Genomic DNA, 15,336 nt, shown 5'->3' on the forward strand with positions numbered 1-15,336 from the left:
AACAGTTTCAAGATTACGCCCATCTAAAATAATGTTGGGGACGAAATGAGGACCTCGACCGTATCGGAAAATCAGTAACATGGATTTACTCGTATTATACCGCATATTATGTTCTGCAGCATAACTCGAGCAAACTTCCAGGAGGCGATTCAGAGCTGACGGAGAAGGCGCCAAGATCACCATGTCATCCGCATAGCTGATGTGGTTACTGCATATTCCTCCTATGTGGCAACCAACTCCAGTCTGTCGAAGGCGATGTGAAAGTTCATCCATGTAAAGGTTGAATAAGCCAGGAGACATTGACCCACCCTGTCTAACCCCGCACTTCAAAGAAGCGGGATCAGAGTATGAATTCCCCCAGCGTACATGGCTGAACTGATTCCGGTGCCAGGATGCTAAAAACCTCACGATTTGACTTGGAGCTCCCCTTTTTAACAGTTTGGACCAAAGTAGATCATGATCCACTCGATCGAAGGCCTTGGATAAGTCTAGAAAACAGGCGTATACGGAAGTTTTTCGCGATGTATAAAAATCCACTACCTGTTTTAAAGTGTAGATGGCCATGTCCGTCGACGAGTGCTTCTTGAATCCAAACTGCTCATCAGCTGACAAAAGGTAGCCACTTAATCTGCAACTCAATATCTTCTCTAGAATTTTAGATAAAATGGTGGCTAGAGCAATAGGACGATAGCTGTCAATGACTGAAGCATCAAGCTTTGATGACTTGAGGACAGGAACAATAGTCGTCCTTGAAAACTCTTCAGGTACATGTTCATGCAAAATCATCACATTGAAAAGCCTTGCTAATATGATGAAGAAATTCTTACCACTATGCAGAACATGATCCGTACTAATGCTGTCCCAACCAGTTGCTTTCCCTCCAGACATTGACCTTAACGCAGTTTCAACTTCGTCGCCAGTTATGACGAAAAACGAATCTTCTGAGATAGACATAACCACATCAGCCCTGCCCATCAAATCCGAAACAGACTCTTTGAAATGCTTGCTAAACATATTGGCAATACTCCGATGGTTGTAGATTCCATTAATATGTACCGGGATAGTACTGTTTACTGCTAAAATAGCATTTGTAGCATTCCAAAATTGCTTGAAGTCTTTATTTCTATGATATAGAGCTATCTTGTCCATAACACTTTGATTAGCGTTGCGTTGACATACCTTCAGTGCAATTTTAAAAACATGCCTAGCATGACGACGTCGGTCGGCAATTTCTCCTGTAGAAGGGCGGCCCGCTGCGACCCATTCTATGAATGAGTTCCTCGAATCTAGGTAGCGTGCCGCTACCTGATCGTTCCAACCAGGAACCACCTTAAACCTCTTATCATTATACTGATGCGTTGGTGAAGAAAATGATGTCGAAGCGGCATTTCTCAACACATCTACAATCGAATGATAGAGGTAATTAATGGAAGTCCTATGCTCAGTATCAGTGCATTTTCTCAAATTGCAATTTTGAAGATTATTATCACATACAATACGATCCAAAGAGTTAATTATTTCTAGTGAATATGCAATTATGTCGGAAGGGTTGCGTGGCATCCAAGTTGCAATGTCGCGATGACGATAATTGTGATATGGTCTCGAACGATTCAGACCATTCGAAGCAATTATAACAAAAAGCGGACGATGATCTGACCATACTACGTCAGTATGGACTTTAAAATCTTGAATGGATCCTAAAATTCCTTCAGATGTGATACAGTGATCCAACCACCGTAAGGAGCCGTGTGCGTCACTAACATATGTAAATGTATCAGATGGAAGACACGCATAATCTTGAATCCTCAAATGATTTTCTTCACAGAAGGATAGTAGTTCGTTCCAAAATAAAGAGCCAGGATGAGCATTAAAATCACCCATGACAATAAAATTCGAGCGACTATGATCTTCGATAGCGGCATTAACAATGCCCAAGCAAGTAGTAAAATCTTCAAAGTTTTCTGGTTTTGCCGTCGGCATATATACATTAATAATTAACAATTCAATATCACCTTGCTGAAGTTTAATGCAAAGTAATCTCGGATTATGAAGGTCAATTTGGGTGACTGTAAAAGTTTTTTTGTACAATATACCAACACCACCATAGGGACGTCCAACTAAAGGTCCATTACCGCTGTCCACTGCAGATGTACCAGTGCCTTCAAATGATGGATGGAATCTTCTCAAGTATACAGTTTCAAATTCTAAAAACCATGTTTCTTGTAACAAAATAACGTCGGCCTCATTACATAGTTTGGAAATGTAGGATTCAGTACGTCGAAAAGAGCGACAATTATAGCTGACGATTGTTATTGTTTTGTCCCCCATTAATATAGTTTTTTCGGAAACGTCGGAAAACAATTCCGGTCGGCCATAAATCTTGCACGAGCAGTTTTGTTGCATTCGTGGCTTCAGTTGCAACAATGAAAGACTTGAAACCGCATTTTGTTCGAGATGGTAGTTCTTTTAAGGTGAATTTGAAATTTACTTTTTTCTTTAAATATGTACTAATTATTTCGACATTCGTCTCTAACGAGAATCTAGAGATGTAAATTTCAGATTCTGGAATTACAGCTTGCAATTCAGAATCCTTGCAAGTGCCTCTTAAGTTGGCACTTCGTCTAATGTTTTTTTTCGTTTTAACTAATTTGAAATTATCGTTGTTATCATTTTCAGCTAGTGGAGCGCCAGCACTGGTTGACACTCCCTGATTGTTTTCATCGTTCGATGTAACATTTTTCGAAGCGCCGCCACTGGTTGACGCTCCCCGCTTGTTTACATTATTCGATGTAACATTATTCGATGCGTTCGGCACAGGAGGTAGTTTCGATTGGCTATTATTTTTGTTGGTTTTATTAGTCTGCTTACGTACGGCATCCGCAAAGGTTCCGGTTTTTTTTAATATCTCTTCCACCAAGTTAGACGCATTCAAATCGCGATTTGAAACATCGGAAGTGATCTTGTTCATATCTTCGCGCAACTCAGCTATTGCATCCTTAATGAGAGAAATATCATTCGCCCCACCCTGAGACTTCAGAACTCTCACCTCTTCCTTCAAATCTTGAATGGCACTCAGTAGTGATGTAACATCAATCGAATCGAAAGAAACAGGAGGCAAACGTCGCAGGTTGACAGCGCCAAAATTTGGTAGAACAGACACATCTGTCTCTTTAAACATTTTAATAATGTCTTGAATACATCTTAACTTTTTTAGATCACCTTGTCGTCGTGTATCTCGCACATCAGGCAGAAGTGAAATGAGCACGTTTCTCGCCACCATCATTTCATCCTCAGTAAAGAAGTCACATATTTGGACAAGTGATACTTCATCTAGGGTGTCGATCTTGTTGCGTATGAACGCCAGAACTTCGTTTATCACCACTCTACAGGCACAAATCGTGGCCATATCGGTAGAAAGGGATGTAGGTAAACACATATATATATATATATATATATATATATATATATATATATATATATATATATATATATATATATATATATATATATATATATATATATATATATATATATATATATATATATATATATATATATATATAATGGCTTTCATAATAAAATAATGATTGACAAAAAAGTCCTGTATTTTAATTCCATTATACATATGTATGTACATATGTATAGCCGTGATTTATCAGACATTTATTTCATTTTTAAATGCTTTTTATTATTACGAAATTATGTTCACATCTTATGTACATATATCTATTTTAATAGCTACTGATCTACTGATCATTTTCTATTTTACAATTTTGATTTAATTTTGTTAGTTATCATAGTATTATATTATTCTAATATTAATATGTACAGCCATAGTAGAAAATGAGTTCAAAAACCTATTTACAATTTTTATAAATGCTCATAATACATCTAATACATAATATTAATTAAAGACTATCTAAAGTCGATGACCTAAAGCAGACTATTTATCAGGCATGATACATTTTTTGTGGTTCAGAAAGTTGTCTTAGAACTTGTTTTTTAATTATTTGAAAAGGAGTAATATATAGTAATATATAGTAAGTATATATATATATATATATATATATATATATATATATATATATATATATATATATATATATATATATATATATATATATATATATATATATCATCATCATCATCATCATTTACAGCCATTCGCCATCCACTGCTGGATGAAGGCCTCTCCAACACGCTTCCACTCGTCTCTGTTTTGCGCAACACTCATCCATCTCATTCCGCACATTTTCCTAATTTCGTTCACCCATCTTCCTTGCGGTCTTCCTTTTACTCTTTTGCCTTCTCTCGGGTACCATTCAAGCACTTCTTTTGTCCACCTTTCGTCCATCCTCCTAGCTACGTGACCCGCCCATTGCCATTTCAATCTCTTCACTCTATCCACTATGTCCACTACCCTTGTCATATTTCTCACCCACGTGTTCCGCTTCCTGTCTTTCCTCGTTATGCCAAGCATACAGCGTTCCATACTTCTTTGAGTGCATTGGATTTTATTTTGCATCTTGGCGTTCAGTGTCCAAGTTTCACATCCATACGTCATCACTGGCAAAACGCATTGATCAAAGATCCTTTTCTTCAGGCAGAGTGGCATTTTTGATTTAAAAACAGCATTCATCCGTCCAAATGCACTCCACCCTAATTTCATACGTCTCTTTATCTCTTCATTTTTACTACCAGACATGTCAATTATTTGACCTAAATATAAATAATTATTTACTACTTCTACTGGTTTATCATCTAAGGGGATGCTATCAGGCATGCAATAACTATTGAACATTAGTTTAGTCTTATCTACGTTAATTTTTAATCCTACTTTTCTACTTTCCTTGTCCAGCTGTGTTAGTCTGATGAGTAGGTCAGCTGAATCACGAGCAACTAGAACTATATCGTCTGCGAACCGAAGGTGACTCAAAAAGCGACCATTGATGCTTACTCCGGCTGTATCCCAATCCAATTTCCTGAAAACTCCCTCAAGCACCGCATTGAATAACTTGGGCGAGATTGTATCTCCTTGTCTTACTCCTTTTCCTATGCTAAATCTATCTGTACCTGAAAAAATTTTAACCGAAGCTGTGGCATTCTTATATATTGCAGCTAACAGTCCCACATAGGGTTCCGGCACTCCCTGTGTTTATAGAGCGTTAAGTACTGCATTATGACTAACTGTATCCAAGGCTTTCTCATAATCGACGAAACCTAGGCACAATGGCCGTTGATAATCGTTGGCGCGCTCGATTAGTTCGCCAACTACTTGGAGGTGGTCCATTGTGCTGAAATTTGCCCTAAACCCTGCCTGCTCTATAGGTTGGTTCTCGTCGAGGATATTCTTCAGCCTTTCTGTAATAACCTTCGTGAAGAGCTTGAAGACCGCTGAAAGTAGACTAATGGGTCGGTAGTTCTTGATATCGCTTTTGTCGCCTTTTTTGTGTATTAAAATGATAGTTGCGTTATTCCATCCTTCTGGTATAGCTTGGTTCTGGATGCATTTGCTGAAAAGCCTAGCTAAGATATTAATTAGGGGGGGGCCGCCACATTTTAGTAAGTCAATGGGAATATTATCTTCCCCTGGGGTTTTACCGTTCTTTGCAGTTTTTAGCGCGGCCTCTACTTCGCTAGGCAATACTGCAGGAACCCTTTGGCCGTGTGTCGATTCCAGAGCGGGGAATTGGCCGTTGTTGTTCTCGTAAAGTTTTGCATAGAACGTATAAACTCTGTCTATGATCTCTTCTCTATTCCTAATTATTACTCCGCTCTCTGATCTGTTTGCGATCATTTGGTTTTTGCCTAAGAAAAGATCCTGTTTGCACTTTTTTAGGCTACGGTTATTCTTAATGGTATTTTCTATTAGCTTGCTGTTAAAATCCCTGACATCCCTGACTATTCTCTTTTTAATTTCCTTATTTACTAGATTGTATTCTTGCTTATTATTATCCCTATCTAAATTCCTTTTATGCTTAATTAGGTTTTTTGTTTCCGCTGAAATTTCGCTTAATTTAATCTGTTTCCTGAATCCACCTAATTTCTTACCTGTTGAGGTTAGAACCGAACTAATTACAGTGTTCAATTCCTCGATGTCTGCTTCTGGGTTTAATTTCCCGTATCGATTTCCAAGTTCGAGTTCGAATTCCTTTTTCCTAGACCTTAGTTGAGCGAAATCTGGAGAGTTACTGCATCCTTTTATTAATTTCCTACGTTCGTAATTTATATTAATGGCCATCTTGGCACGGACTAATCTGTGATCGCTACCTATATCTACTTTACTTAAAACACTAACGTCTTTAACGGAGTGCAGGGCATTTGTTAGGATGAAATCGATCTCGTTTCTGTCTCCTTTAGGACTCTCCCAAGTCCACTTATTGTTGGTGTTTTTCCTGAAAAATGAATTAGTGATAAAGAGCCTGTTGTGTTCTGCGAATTCTATGAGGCGATCGCCTCTGTCGTTTCTTTGGCCGGTACCAAAATTGCCTACTGCTCTTTCTGTATTTGCCTTTTGTCCTATTTTTGCGTTAAAGTCGCCCATGATTATTTTAAAGTGGTGACGGCTATTATCGTATGCGTCCTGTATTTTTTCGTAGAAGTCTTCTATTTCCTCGTCTGGGTGGCTAGATGTGGGGGCGTACACTTGGAAGATTTGACAAGTGTACCTGCTCGAGATTCTTAATACTATATAGCATATACGTTCCGATATGTCGCTTATTTCTATAATATTTCTTTCTATTCTCTTATTGATAAGAAACCCTACTCCTCCTATTCTACCATTTGGTAGCCCTCTCCAGTAGAGACAGTTACCACTTTTTAGGATTATTTGGTTTTGCTGTTTTCGTCTTACTTCACTAAGTCCTACTATATCCCATTTGATATTTTCTAATTCATTCTCTAATGCAAGCACACTTCCTTCACTCGATAACGTTCTTACATTGTACGTGGCTAAATACAGGTTTCTATTAGCTAAGCTATCATCCATCGTCACTCTTACCTTGTTGGAGGTTTGGATATTATTTTTCTCGCATTTATCCAAGATGTGTTGAGAAAAAGGCGGTACTTGAGAGAGATTTCCATTCAAGGAGTGAGTTCTTACCGCCATAGACTCTTCTCTGTGGTCAGCTTTGACAGATAGTCATCCTAGGTATCACTTGGATCACTTATGAGTTATTACATGCCATTTAACAGGGTTACTTTATAAGTGAAAGTAGTTAGTTATGATAATAATAGATTAGCAATTGTTATACTACTTTTTTATAGATCTTTATCGTGAGACGCCTCTTTGGAGACAACGGATTTATATATGTGAGTGCGGTTTGCAATTTAATATTTTAATAATCACTTTAGTAAAGAATATAAAATTACACGAATTACTTTAATATAATTTAAATATGAAAAAGAACTGATAGACAGTTGGGAAACACCGTTTCTGTTTGCTATTATTCTATTAAGTAAAGTTCGTTAAAGATTTTTCGCTGGAAGCAATTATGTGGAAGATTTATTGCTTCTGTGGGACCGACTGAAGGACCCTTTTTTTGTATTCAGGTAAGGAGATGTATCTCGTTCGTATATTCTTTTGCGCTCAGATTTGACACAAAAATTAGCACAAAATTTTTCGAAATAACTGATATAAAACCGCTTTTTACGACCGATTTGCTGTTTATTTTTACACTTAAATTATACTAGGATGCAATTAGTAAAATAAGTGATTATATGGTTAAGTTTTTAGATTAAATTTCGTGCAATAGCCGGGTTTAAGCGAGTAATAGCGGGAAGAACGCAGAAACACGTCTATATATATTAATAAGAACGCAGAAACACGTCTTTATTTATTTTTTATATATATATATATATATATATATATATATATATATATATATATATATTTATTTATTTTATATATATATATATATATATATATATATATATATATATATATATATATATATATGTATATATATATATATATATATATATATATATATATATATATATATATATATATATATATATATATATATATATATATATATATATATATATATATATATATATATATATATATATATATATATATATATATATATATATATATATATATATATATTTATATATATATATATATATATATATATATATATATATATATATATATATATATATACGTATATATATATATATATATATATATATATATATATACGTATATATATATATATATATATATATATACGTATATATATATATATATATATATATACGTATATATATATATATATATATATATATATATATATATATATATATATATATATATATATATATATATATATATATATATATATATATATATATATATATATATACATATATATATATATATATATATATATATATATATATATATATATATAAATATATATATATATATATATATATATATATATATATATATATATATATATATATATATATATATATATATATATATATATATATATATATATATATATATATATATATATATATATATATATATATATATATATATATATATATATATATATATATATATATATATATATATATATATATATTGTATATAGATGTAAAAACAGACTCAAGATCGATCTATTTTATACAGTATGTTATTACAATTTTTAATTACCCGATATTAGGCTTACCATTTTCACATTTGAAATAACTTCAATTTGAATTTTAAATTCTTTTTATTATTACGAAATTATGTTCACAATACATCTTATATCTAGTTTAATAGCTACTGATCATTTTCTATTTTACAATTTAATTTAATTTGGTTAGTAATCATAGTATTATATTATTCTAATGTTAATGTACAGCATAATAGGAAAAAGAGCTCAAAAGCCCATTTACAAATCTTATAAATGCTCATAATACATCTAATACATAATATTAATTAAAGACTCTCTAAAGTCGATGACCTAAAGCAGATTGTGTTTAGGTAATCTGTGTTTATACCTGAAGGGTAAAGACATTTTGTTGTAATCACTGAGACTCTTTACAAGTGTGTTAGATTGAAACAACTTGAAATGTCATATGACTATACATTTATAATAAAATATCACTTTGAATTCAAGGAAATTCGATTCGAGTTTTTAATAATTATAATTTTATCTTTTTATATAATGCTCTATTTTTTTTTTTTTATATTTTATAATATTTGCCAACGAGATAAACAGTTTAACCGCGATATTCACTCGTCACTCGACGCTCCGTGAGAACGGACGTGCCGAAGACGTACTCTCTGTGCGAGCGCTCATAATACAGCGATACGCCATACCGTCAAAAAACCCACACCTTTTAACATACAAAACAAACACCCCCCACAAAACGAACACCGAACGAACACATGTTGGCACCATGCGAGGATCCAACCTGAAAAAGCGAATTAAGAAGACACTGATAACTACAACTGAAGCTCCTCAACCAGGCTGCTCTCAGACCGCTCAGATGGAGACCGAGTGGCAGTTTCCAAAACATACGGCAAAGAACGTGAAAGATGTTGCTCCTGAATTTAAAATTCAGGAGAAAAACAAATTTGAAGGGCTCTTGGAAGTTTCCGATGTCCCCAGAAGCGGTGGAAGAATCCCGCCCATCATCATGACAGCTACTGGCACTCACGGTAGCATGATCGAGTCGATCAAGAAGTTTGTAAAAGACTTCACAATGACTTACATTGGTCAAAATAATGTCAAGATACAATGTAAAAGTCTTGAAGACTTTAAAAAACTTCGGGATGGATTGACACCAGACCGACAATTCCATACCTTTTCCAGGAAGGAGGAAAAGGAAATAAAAAGTGTCGTACGTGGCTTGCCGAAATTGCCGGAAGCTTATATTAAAGATGACATCATCAGACAGGGATTCCCTGTAACCAAAGTCATACAGATGAAGACGAAGGAGCCTAGGAGCAACGCCACCGAGCTATACTTGGTGTTCTTCGAGCCATCGGTATCGGCAAAGAAGATTAAAGAAATCCGGTACATCTGTTACACAAAGGTCAGTGTCGTTAAATATACTAGTAAATCACAAAATATTACTCAATGTTTCAGATGCCAAGAATATGGACACGCTGCGAAAAACTGCAATCGGCAGGCCAAGTGCGTCAAATGTGCCGGCACTCACCTCACCGCACAATGCAATAAAGGAATAGTTACCCCTGCTGTCTGCTCAGGCTGTTCAGGATCTCACCCCGCTAACTTCAAAGACTGTCCAAAAAGACAGAGCTATCTGAAAATGCTGGAATCGAGGAAGAATCGAGCATCAATTGTCAAAGCCAACCCTTGGAAACTCCCAGTGGCGCAGCCACAAAATATCCCGGTCGTTAACGATCATAACTTCCCAAAGCTACCGACCATTAAAACTCCTTCACCAAATATCCCAAATATCCCTAAAAAACCCCACCAACCAACCAATCCCAACATCCAACCAACAACAGACCTAACTTCCATGGCGTCTATGACGAAGATGTTGAAGATCCTCCAGGAGATTCGTGCCAAGGCCAGCGGTTGCACCGACAAACTAGAGCTGGCACTCATGCTTGTCGAATATCTCGATGTCTTTGATTAACGGGAGGCGCCTGAACATTCTAGCTTGGAATGCTCGTGGACTTAAGAATAAGATTGACGAACTAGAGTCGGCGATCGGTGAGTACTGTGTTGACATAGTTTTAATCTCCGAGACCTTCTTAAAACCTCATATCCGTATTAACCTACCTAACTTTAACTGCTATCGCGAAGACCGAGAACAGCATGGAGGGGGAGTTGCCATTTTTATAAAATCGTCAATTAAACATTGTCGCGTAATAACCCCGCCACTAAAAAATTTAGAACTAACCGCCATCGAACTAACAATTAACAATACCCATCACATAGTAGCATCCGCTTACAATCCTCCCCAAAAACGATTATTGGCATCCGATCTTAACAAAATATTTAACATTGGTAGTTCGGTAGTGGTAGCTGGTGACTTTAATGCCAAACATCCGTTATGGAGTTGCGTAAACACTGACCTACAAGGCACAACTCTTTATAAATACATTCAACTAACAGATACAATTTTACTTCATCCGGATACATACACGCACTATCCCACAAATAACTCACAACCATCCACACTAGATATTGTCCTCGTCAAGAACTGCCCAAAAATATCGACACCAAATGCCCTTCAAACCCTGTCGTCTGATCATCTCCCGATAATCTTCTCAATCGACGGGAAACCCGAGGAAATCATCAAGCATAGTTGGGATTACGGGAGAGCTAACTGGCGAGAGTTCAAGTCATACATAAATGACCAAACCATTCTAACTTCAACCACACTCACAAACAAAACCGAAATCGACAGCTCCATAATACACCTAACGGAATCAATAACTCGATCCAAACACCTTCACATACCTAAGACACAATACATTGAACACAAATTAGAGATAACTGACTTTGTTGCAAATCTAATTAAAAGTAAAAATAAACTCCGTAAAATTTGGCAAACATCAAAAAATCCAGCATTGAAAACATTAATTAATAAGCTCACATATCAAATTAAAATTAGAATCAAAGAAATCAAAAATGAAGCTTGGTCTAAAAAATTAGAAAAATTGAGCTCAGTTGATGGCTCTCTATGGAAATTAGCTAAAGCGATTCGCAGGACAAAAAACTCGATTCCTCCATTAGATGATGCAGGAATCTCAGTGACGCGTGATTGCGACAAAGCAGAACTACTATCAAAATCCTTCCAAAAACATCACACACTCACACAACATTACAATCACATACCAACGCATAATAAAGTCAACCGGTCCATTAAAATCATCACAAAAACTCCCACTAACAGTACTAAAAATATAAAATTGGTGCATCCGTGTGAAATCCAAAATATAATACGTAATTTAAAAAATAAAAAGGCACCTGGGCGAGATTCAATAGATAACATCATAATCAAACAACTTCCATTTAAAGCTTTAGTCTCACTATCTAAAATATTCAACGCATGTTTACTCACCGGGTATTTCCCAGAATACTGGAAAACAGCCAACGTAATTCCCATACTTAAGCCCGATAAAAGCTCAAAAAACCCGGCCAATTATCGACCCATTAGCTTACTTTGCACGCTTTCAAAAATTCTGGAAAAAATAATCTACACACGTTTACTTAAAGTCGTAAATAAGAAATTAATAAATGAACAATTTGGATTTCGCACTGGACATTCCACGACCCAACAACTAACAAGACTAACTGAACACGTGACGAAGAACTTTAATATGAAGAGAAGTACCGGAATGGTATGTCTCGACATAGAAAAGGCCTTCGACACGGTTTGGCACGATGGACTCATTCATAAGCTCCTTATTAACAAAATACCAAACTACCTAATTCTCATCATCAAATCGTACTTAACTCGTAGAAAGCTAGTGGTTAGCGTAAATAATGAATTATCGTCTCCAAAAATAATCGCAGCTGGCGTTCCGCAGGGGAGCTTGCTTGGCCCACTCTTGTTCTCCATATATATAAATGACATACCTATTCCAAAAAACTGTCACATAGCCCTGTATGCAGATGATACAGCTTGCTTCACAAGTAGCAAAAAACCAGACACTATTCTTAAAAATCTTGAATTTGCAATTAAAACAATGACTGAACACTTCACTAAGTGGAAAATTCAAATTAATCAAACCAAAACAGACGCCATATTCTTTAGTGTTAGAAAACATAAGCCAAGTTCAGATCTGAAAATCCCCTCTGGAGAAAGTCTGAAATGGCAGTCAGTAATAAAATATTTAGGAGTAACGTTTGATAAAAGAATGAGATGGGCACCTCACATTGAGGCAGCGAAATGCAAGGCGATGCGGGGTATATCCTCAATATATCCAATATTTAATCGCCATAGTTCTTTATCAACGCTAAATAAAATAAAATTATATCGCGCGCTCATATTACCATTATTAACCTATGCTTCACCTGTATGGAATAACGCCTCGAATACTAACCTTTCCAAGCTCCAAGTAATACAAAATAAATCCCTTAAAATAATTTATAATACACCCATATATACTAACCTGAAAAAACTGCATGCTATATATAATATTCCGTTTGTTACAGACATTACTAACAAACTAACCAGTAGATTCTATGAAAGAATCACTAATAACCATACTAACACACTTGTGAAGAGTCTCGGTGATTACAACAAAATGTCTATACCCTTCAGGTATAAACACAGATTACCTAAACACAATCTGCTTTAGGTCATCGACTTTAGATAGTCTTTAATTAATATTATGTATTAGATGTATTATGAACATTTATAAGGATTGTAAATAGGTTTTTGAGCTCTTTTTCCTATTATGCTTTAGATTAACATTAGAATAATATAATACTGTAATTACTAACCAAATTAAATTAAAATTGTAAAATAGAAAATGATCAGTAGATCAGTAGCTATTAAAATAGATATAAGATGTATTGTGAACATAATTTCGTAATAATAAAAAGCATTTAAAAATCAAAATCAAAATCAACCGCGATAACATGCACACATATGCTATCATTACATGAAGGGGTTCATTAGTTGTGGTTATCCAACAAATGTATATTTACATTTAATATGTATACATAACGACCACATTTGTAAGAAATAAAAATAAATGATTCTACAATTCATTGAAATTACAATCTGATCATAATTTTTTTAATAAGTTCTATCATTTTAATTTGCATTTGAAAATATTAAGTTTACTTTCAAAAAAGTGTACTTATATATAAAAAAAAAAAAAATATATATATATAAAATAAATAAATATATACATATATATATATATATATATATATATATATATATATATATATATATATATATATATATATATATATATATATATATATATATATATATATATATATATATATATATATATATATATATATATATATATATATATATATATATATATATATATATATATATATATATATATATATATATATATATATATATATATATATATATATATATATATATATATATATATATATATATAATGGCTTTCATAATAAAATAATAATTGACAAAAAAGTCCTGTATTTTAATTCCATTATACATATGTATGTACATATGTATAGCCGTGATTTATCAGACATTTATTTCATTTTTAAATGCTTTTTATTATTACGAAATTATGTTCACATCTTATGTACATATATCTATTTTAATAGCTACTGATCTACTGATCATTTTCTATTTTACAATTTTGATTTAATTTTGTTAGTTATCATAGTATTATATTATTCTAATATTAATATGTACAGCCATAGTAGAAAATGAGTTCAAAAACCTATTTACAATTTTTATAAATGCTCATAATACATCTAATACATAATATTAATTAAAGACTATCTAAAGTCGATGACCTAAAGCAGACTATTTATCAGGCATGATACATTTTTTGTGGTTCAGAAAGTTGTCTTAGAACTTGTTTTTTAATTATTTGAAAAGGAGTAATTAAAATTTACCTTTTCATAAAGCTAGTCAGTACATTCTCAAACTGTACTCTGAACCTAAACATAAAAGTAAACCTTTTACTATTGTGATATTCGCGAGACTTGGAACCCGTATAATTGAAGTGGGTATCAAATTTACAACAGGACAAGTTTCAGCAACAATTCGACGTGTGAAACTGATACATTATGCATGCAGAAAAGTTTCTTAACATTAGGTACTAACTTTCATGAGTGCAAATGTACATATATAGTGCAGTGGTTTTATTATTAATTTAATACTTTAAGAAATAAATGTATTTGGTTTAAAATTTTACATTTTCGATGCACCCTTGGAGTCGAACTTGACATTTCAGCGTAATTACAATGTGACGAGCCCTGACGTGACTGGTTATAAAATCGACATATCGACTAATAATAGTAAATATTTATGGCTCACTGCTTTATACTATGTATATTGAATGTTGAAAGAGCCATTCACGAGCGGCGAAGTATAATATTATTAAAAATATTTCATTATAGGTTCCGCTCGCAAGCAGAGGAAATAATATAATATAAATCTGCCTAAGACTCGAGATATTTAGATCGACCGTTAAATTTAACGGTCCATATAAAAATATTAGATTTTTTTTCGGCGTCAGTCCAATAGGGGTGGGGGGGGGGTAGAGATGATCTTTCGCTTGGCATTCCTCGGCGAAATGTCAATTTTCGCGCGCCGATGGCAAACTTTGGCAATATGCTATTTCTTTTCTTTTGCGCTCGCGTCTTAGAAATTAATGGCCGATATAAAAAA

Source organism: Arctopsyche grandis, chromosome 9 (genome assembly GCF_051622035.1).
Source record: "Arctopsyche grandis isolate Sample6627 chromosome 9, ASM5162203v2, whole genome shotgun sequence".
NCBI classification, from domain to species: Eukaryota; Metazoa; Arthropoda; class Insecta; order Trichoptera; family Hydropsychidae; genus Arctopsyche; species Arctopsyche grandis.